Here is a 6,715-nt window from a genome sequence, read left to right as displayed (position 1 = left end):
ATGCTATATCAATCTAATGTGCATATGGCTGATTCAGACTTTCTGGTCCTCATCAGTGCATAGCATGAATTTATACAGCTCTGTGGGAAAGGGCTTGGACCAGTGCTAATTACAAAATAGGAGTGCAACATGTGCCCTGTCTGGTGTGAGAGAACGCGGAAAAGCCGCCGCGTGTGCTACTGAGGAGGCGGCTGATTCCGCGTCCAAAGCGGTGGTTTGCACGCGGAAGCGTGTGTCTGGTAGCAGGGCAGAACGTGAAAAAGCCGCCGCATGCAACAACAGTAAGGCGGCTGGTTCCGCGTCCAGCGCAGCGGTTTGTACGCGGCAGCGTGTGTCTGGTGTGGCTGAGTCTGTTAGTGCACACAGGCTTAGGAATACGCGCGCGCTGAGAGGCAGAATTCTTATACTGGGCAGAGAGAGTCAGCTGATCTCGCCGATCAGCTGACTCCAGAGCAGGATACTATTGGTTGATCAATTAGGGGTGGTGCTGGAGAGCACTACTCCATATATAGTTACTGCTGGCCTGGCCAGTTGCAAGTTGTCTGCCGTTGCAAACACTACATGGATGCACTCAGACCTTAGTCAGATCCAACGGTGTGTTTGAACCAGGAGGACCTGGGAATTCACACTGAGCCAGATTACTTGAACTGTTATTCTGTTTATGCTTAAGCTAGTTCCAGGGTGTAGAGACCAAGGACCTCACACCCAGACTAGGGAACTGTATTATCATTTGTGTTATACTCCAGACTAGTTCCAGGGTGCTGAGACCTGGACCTCGCACCCAAGACTAGGGAACTTGTGCGATCATTTTGTTATACATCAGACTAGTTCCAGGATGCTGAGACCACGGAGCTCGCACCCAAGACTAGGGAACTTGTGCAATCATTTTATTATACATCAGACTAGTTCCAGGGTGGAGAGACCACGGACCTCACACCCAGACTAGGCATTGTTTGATATTTGTTATGACTTATTGCTTTCTTGACTACTCCTCTGTCCTCTGATTCGGTACCTCGCATATCTGATACTCCGTTGCCAGACCCTGCTTGCCTTGGATACCGAATCAGCCTTCTGTCTTTGTACTTTATCAGTCCGTGTGTTACCGACCAGGAGTGTCCGACCTCGAGAGCTATCTCTCCACTTAAGAGAGTCTCCAGATCAGAGAGTGACATCCACCTTCAGGTGTCACTCATTCTCTGGCCCTTCCTGTCTCCAGCGGACTCCACCCCTTGGAGAGTCTCAGGCTGCTGGAAGTTTCCTGTGTTTTCTGAGCAGTGTTCCTTACTGCCTATATCACCTGCCCAGCAGGTGCATTACTCAAAGTACTACTGTTACACCAAACACTTACATACCCTTAGGTGTCTAGAGGTTAGTAATATATCTGTATTATCGGTGATTCTGCAGATCATCAATAATCAGGTATATATCTGCATTCTTGGTGATACTGCAGATCACCAATAATCAGATTCTCTCTGCGTGCTGACACCAATCGTTACATCTGGTCATATATACACACAATAAAGATTGCAATCAATGTCCAATATAAGGACGAGTACTAAATTCATAAATTAGTATTAGCTAATTAGTGATTGCACTAGGGTGCTAGCTGATAATAGAAAAATTGTATTGCAAAAAGACACAGACATAAATCCAACAATTATAAAGAAAGATAATAACCAAAGGCTGTGCCTACCTCAGTTTCTCTAATAAAAACTGGTGATTTACACCTGCATCCAGCTTTTTAAATACAATATATATGGTCCAGAAATACCCTACAAATATTTGCATGTTGTCTGCCCATAACAAAAAAGGAACACACATCCTCACATACACTACCACCAAAAGTTAAACTGCAGCGTCAGGGGGCCCCCTTTGTAATGTTAATGTAAAGTTCCCAGAACTAAATGCTTCTGTGGAGCTCACAACCACATGTATTAGCCAACGGGCAGTGCTAAGTAATACCCAAGTGATCTCTGCGTCACCATTAATATTCATATCTGTTTTAGATGATTTTTGAAAAATATGCACCAAGTCCTGCATTTTAAAAACGCACATTGCAGGACGCAAACTTGCATTTTCTGCTGCATTTTTCACAACTCTAGCGTTTCTGCCTAGTGTGTTCCAACCCTCAGTGAATGGAGGACATTTTGGGAATGGTAGAGCTGGAAAGGTTGCAATTTCCTAGTGCATCACAATGTGGCCTGGCAGTCTTTTTCACAAACTCTCATTCTTATAACACTTACAAGGGTTACCCACTAACCTTTCAGGAGTCATAATCAAAGTCACTAGTCTCAGACATAGGTGGCCCTAATATCTGCTATCAATCATACATGCCCCTCAATATCGGCTAGCAGGCATAGGTGGCTCACAATACCTACCAGTAGTCATTGCTGGCCTGCAATATCTGCCAGCAGCAATATATAGCTCTCAATATCAAAACTGGTATGGCATTAGGCCAGTTACTGTAAAGATAACCCAGTGTGTAATATACAGTACGTATAATCAGTGGCGGCCGTTGAACACAGTAACGGCCCATTTCCGCTAGACACATTGCTATGCAGAAACAGCTCCGCATCGCAACGCAAGGAAACTGCAACCAACTCACATCAATGGAGTAGTTTCCATTGACGCAAATTTACCTACGCGATCCGGCACGATGCAACGCGGCGAAATTATGGATAGCATGCTGCTGTTTTCCGCAGCACGCATCTGAGTCCCCATAGCCGCCGACGGGAAGCCACATGACGCCACATCCGGTTGTACGTAAGACAACCGGAAGCAGGCATGAGCTCACGAGTCCATAAGGACTCAAATTCATGATTTAAATGAGGCTTGACCTCCCTGGCATTCAATTTTCCCAGGATTTCTGTGCAAAAAGTGATAAAATTTATTTTTAAAACTTTTTTTTTCCTGTAACTTGCCAAAATGTGTCAAGCAAGGGTCTAGTATACAGTGCAGGAGAGTATTGATGTGTATGCACGTTTATACTGTTCACAGCATGTTTTTATGGACGGACATTTCTGTCCATACCACTGGGGAGGTTAATTGTCTCAGCTGTGCAGCTGGTAGAGAGGGGGTTAGTTACCCATAAGTCCGTCGGAATTCCTGCGTTCCAAACGCGCACTTCCTTCTTCCGGCTTGAAGTACGTGGTAGTGAGTCTTGCAACGTGTCCAATAGGACGTGTGCAAGACGTTTGGAACGCAGTAAGTCCGACGGACTTATGGGTAACTAACCCCCTCTCTCCCAGCCGCACAGCTAAGGCAATTAAGCCTCATTTAAATCACAAATTAGAGTCCTTGGGGACTCGTGGCACACCAATGACCGGAAGTACTTGTGAAGGGGTGCGAGGCGATCGCCTCGCATCCTGAATGCTAGTGGAAACGAGCCCTAAAGGATAAATAATCAGGAGGGGAAAAGTGTTTGATGATCTGGCACTGATATAAACAAACTCAAGGTTCCGCAAACATTTTTTAAATATAATAACTTTATGAATTATCGAATATCACATATATATTTAAAACATTGCCAAAAGGCTAATAATTGTTAGATCACAGTGGTACTACAGTAAACGATATAAAACAATGAAAATCAAAAAAACATGAGTGTCCTTCCCTAATTTAATTGCACCATTCAGAACTGAGGAGCTGAGGAGCTGTACTGGTAACCTTTACAGCAAATTGCCAGTATTGGAATGCAATTACCTATTGGATGTGCGGGTTGAGTATAGAAATCTAAATGGACTGACATTAGCACCATATCTATCTGAATTCATATGTCATTGACATTCAGTCATAAAGGGAATTCTACATAAGGACCGTCAGTTATTGGAATTGAACAGCCTGATATGTTGAAGTGGATTGAGACAATACTAATACAAGGCCCTGATATCCCATATAGTGCATGTGTGTATGAGGCATCGGTGTGCGTAGGTGGTGGAACCACGTAAGACCGAATTTGATTGTGGGATCGAGCATTTTAGCATAGGCCTTGTGCTGAGCAATATGGTGTGTTCCGATGCAATCAATGGTCTGCGGCCCAAACTTTATTAGCGACTCACTGTTCTGGTCATCTTTGTTTTGTTTTTATGTGTTTTTAATAGGTCCAAGATCGTTTGTATTATGGAAGTTGTTACGCAATAAAATGTGTCCTTTTTTTCATGCACATGCAGCTGTACTGTTTACATTTTTGGGAGTGACATAAAACAATGGTTGTCTATGTGCATAAGACTTCCGCTAAGAGCTGGTGTACATCTAAAAGCGTTAGCGTAATCGCAAATGCTAAGCGTTTTTAGAAGTGAATTTTCTAAGCAATTTTAGGCATGTGCCCAGCTATTTTGGGAGCGTTTGGTGTAGCAATTTTTTATCTTTTTTGTACAGTATAGCTGGAAGTGTACAGCTTTTGTAAAAAAAAAGTTTGGCAAATCACTGTTCTAGCGTTTTTTAGAGCGATTTTCCACTTTCGTATACTTAACATTGAGGCTGAATCGCCTCAGAAATGCTGCATGACCCGCATTTGCGTAAAAATCACATCGCTCTGGTGTGATCCATCCCATTCAAATACATTAGCCAAGTGCTCTTCAAAACGCTAGCATTTTAAAAAGCGCTCAGAAGCACTCTATGTTTGCACCAGACCTGAGAAAGATTCATTGCAGTCCTCAAGCTGGATTAATGTAGAATTCATTCTCTTGCAAAATATACTGAAAGTGCAGTATATAGGGTATCAAAGAACGGTAAATATATACGGATAAGGGCTGGGACCCACTAGAGCACTTTTGGCTGCGTTTATGGAATAAAGCGATTGTGTTTAGGCAGAGCCGGGACAAGGTCTTCCAACACCCAAGGCTGAGACACCAAAGTGGGCACCTACATACCGCCCACCCCAGACGTCACACACTGATTGCTATTAGACTAATAGGAACCCCAGTGCCCCCAACACCTTAATCTCTAGTTATCTGGCTTGCCGTCACTGCCATGTATCCCCTTTTCTTATTTCTCTCTGCTTCAAACACAATAGGGGAATAATAGCTGCGTGAGTTGTGCGCCCCTCCTACCCTGCACCCTGAGGCTGGAGCCTCTCTTGCCTCTACAGCCCTGTGTTATGGCTAATTGCAATTAATATTCCCTTCCGGGTGCCCCAATGTCTGCCTTCTGTCTGTAGCTCGGCCCCTTAGCAGAAGAGGTCACAGGAGTTTATCAGATTGGAGTTAGAGAAGCACCTATGACCTCTGCTAGGGGGTTGGGAAGAAGCTGGACATTGGGACACTGATGAGTATATAAAAAATTACATACACAATCAAACCCGCTAATCGGAAGCACTGTACAGTTTACTATACAACACTTCAAAATGCTGGTAAGCCCAATCGCTCCAGGAATCGCTGCACACAGTGGTCCCAGGCCTAAAACCTTCATACTGTTCTGTAGATACAGTGAAAGCAACCAGCGAATGAACCTATGTCAGTCTGGTCAAGAGGCTCAAACTCAGCCACAGTAGACGGATTAATATAAAAGAAAGAAGGGGGTTCATCCATTAGGCCTTTCTTGCACCATTTGTTGGGCAGTTGAGCACCCTGGCTACTGGCCACAAGCTCCATTTGGTTGCAATTACATGCAGCCAAATGACAGCATTTAACACTGCATTTGTCTCAGTGGACATGCAGTGGTGTTATCCTGCAGTAAAAAAAAAAAGGTTTCATAACATGTCTGAGGATAGCAACTGTTGTGCTCAGTTGCAAATCCGTGGTGGGGAGGGGTGCCTGTCCACCGCCCATGCCATGTCCTAGCAAACGCCTGGCAAGTGGATAGGAGCAGCTGACAGGTGGTAGATTCACTGCCTTCAGCTGCTTGTGGAAAATAGGCCTTACTATGACAGGGTTTTAAAGGAGTACTGTAGGGGGAAAAAAAGAGTTGAACTTACCCGGGGCTTCTATTGGTCCCCTGCAGACATCCTGTGCCCGCGCAGCCACTCACCGATGCTCCAGTCCACGCCTCCGGTTAATTTCTGGCATTTCCGCCTTTAAAGTCAGAAAACCACTGCGCTTGCGCGGCCGCGCCCTTGCTCCCGTTGACGTCACCAGGAGTGTATTGCGCAGGCCCAGGTCTGCGCCTGCGCAGTACACTCCTGGTGACATCAGCAGGAGCGAGGACACGGCCGTGCAGACGCAGTGGTTTTCCGACTTTAGAGTCGGAAATTCCAGAAGTGAACCAGAGTCGGGGGACCATTAGAAGCCCCGGGTAAGTTCAACTCTTTTTCCCCCCTACAGTAGTCCTTTAAGGCCCATTTGCAGCTAAGAAAACAGTCTGTAGGTGGTGATACATAGTGTCCCATTGCAACATGTGTGGATGTGGGGCCACCACAGTTCATTCCATCATTGTAGTGATAACGTGCCCAATCGCAGTGCATATGGACTTAGAGCTCTGTATCAATCATGGCAGTTCAATTTCAGATTCAACCAGTAATTCAAACATAATTGAATTGGTAGGATATTACCAGGTGGTGTTTCATCCTCCGCACTTGGAATTATAATGGTAAACTGTTTCAAGTGGATCGCTGATGTTAAGACTAACTGCGAATGGAGGAGGCGCACTTCCCGAAACAGCGCCTGCGCAGTGCCCCACATCCCAGCTTAAAGGGGAACTGAAGAGAGAGGTATATGGAGGCTGTCATGTTTATTTCCTTTTAAGTAATACCAGTTGCCTGTCCGCCCTGCTGATCCTC

The sequence above is a fragment of the Hyperolius riggenbachi genome, chromosome 5 (genome assembly GCF_040937935.1).
Source record: "Hyperolius riggenbachi isolate aHypRig1 chromosome 5, aHypRig1.pri, whole genome shotgun sequence".
NCBI lineage: Eukaryota > Metazoa > Chordata > Amphibia > Anura > Hyperoliidae > Hyperolius > Hyperolius riggenbachi.
This window is presented reverse-complemented; position numbering follows the sequence as displayed.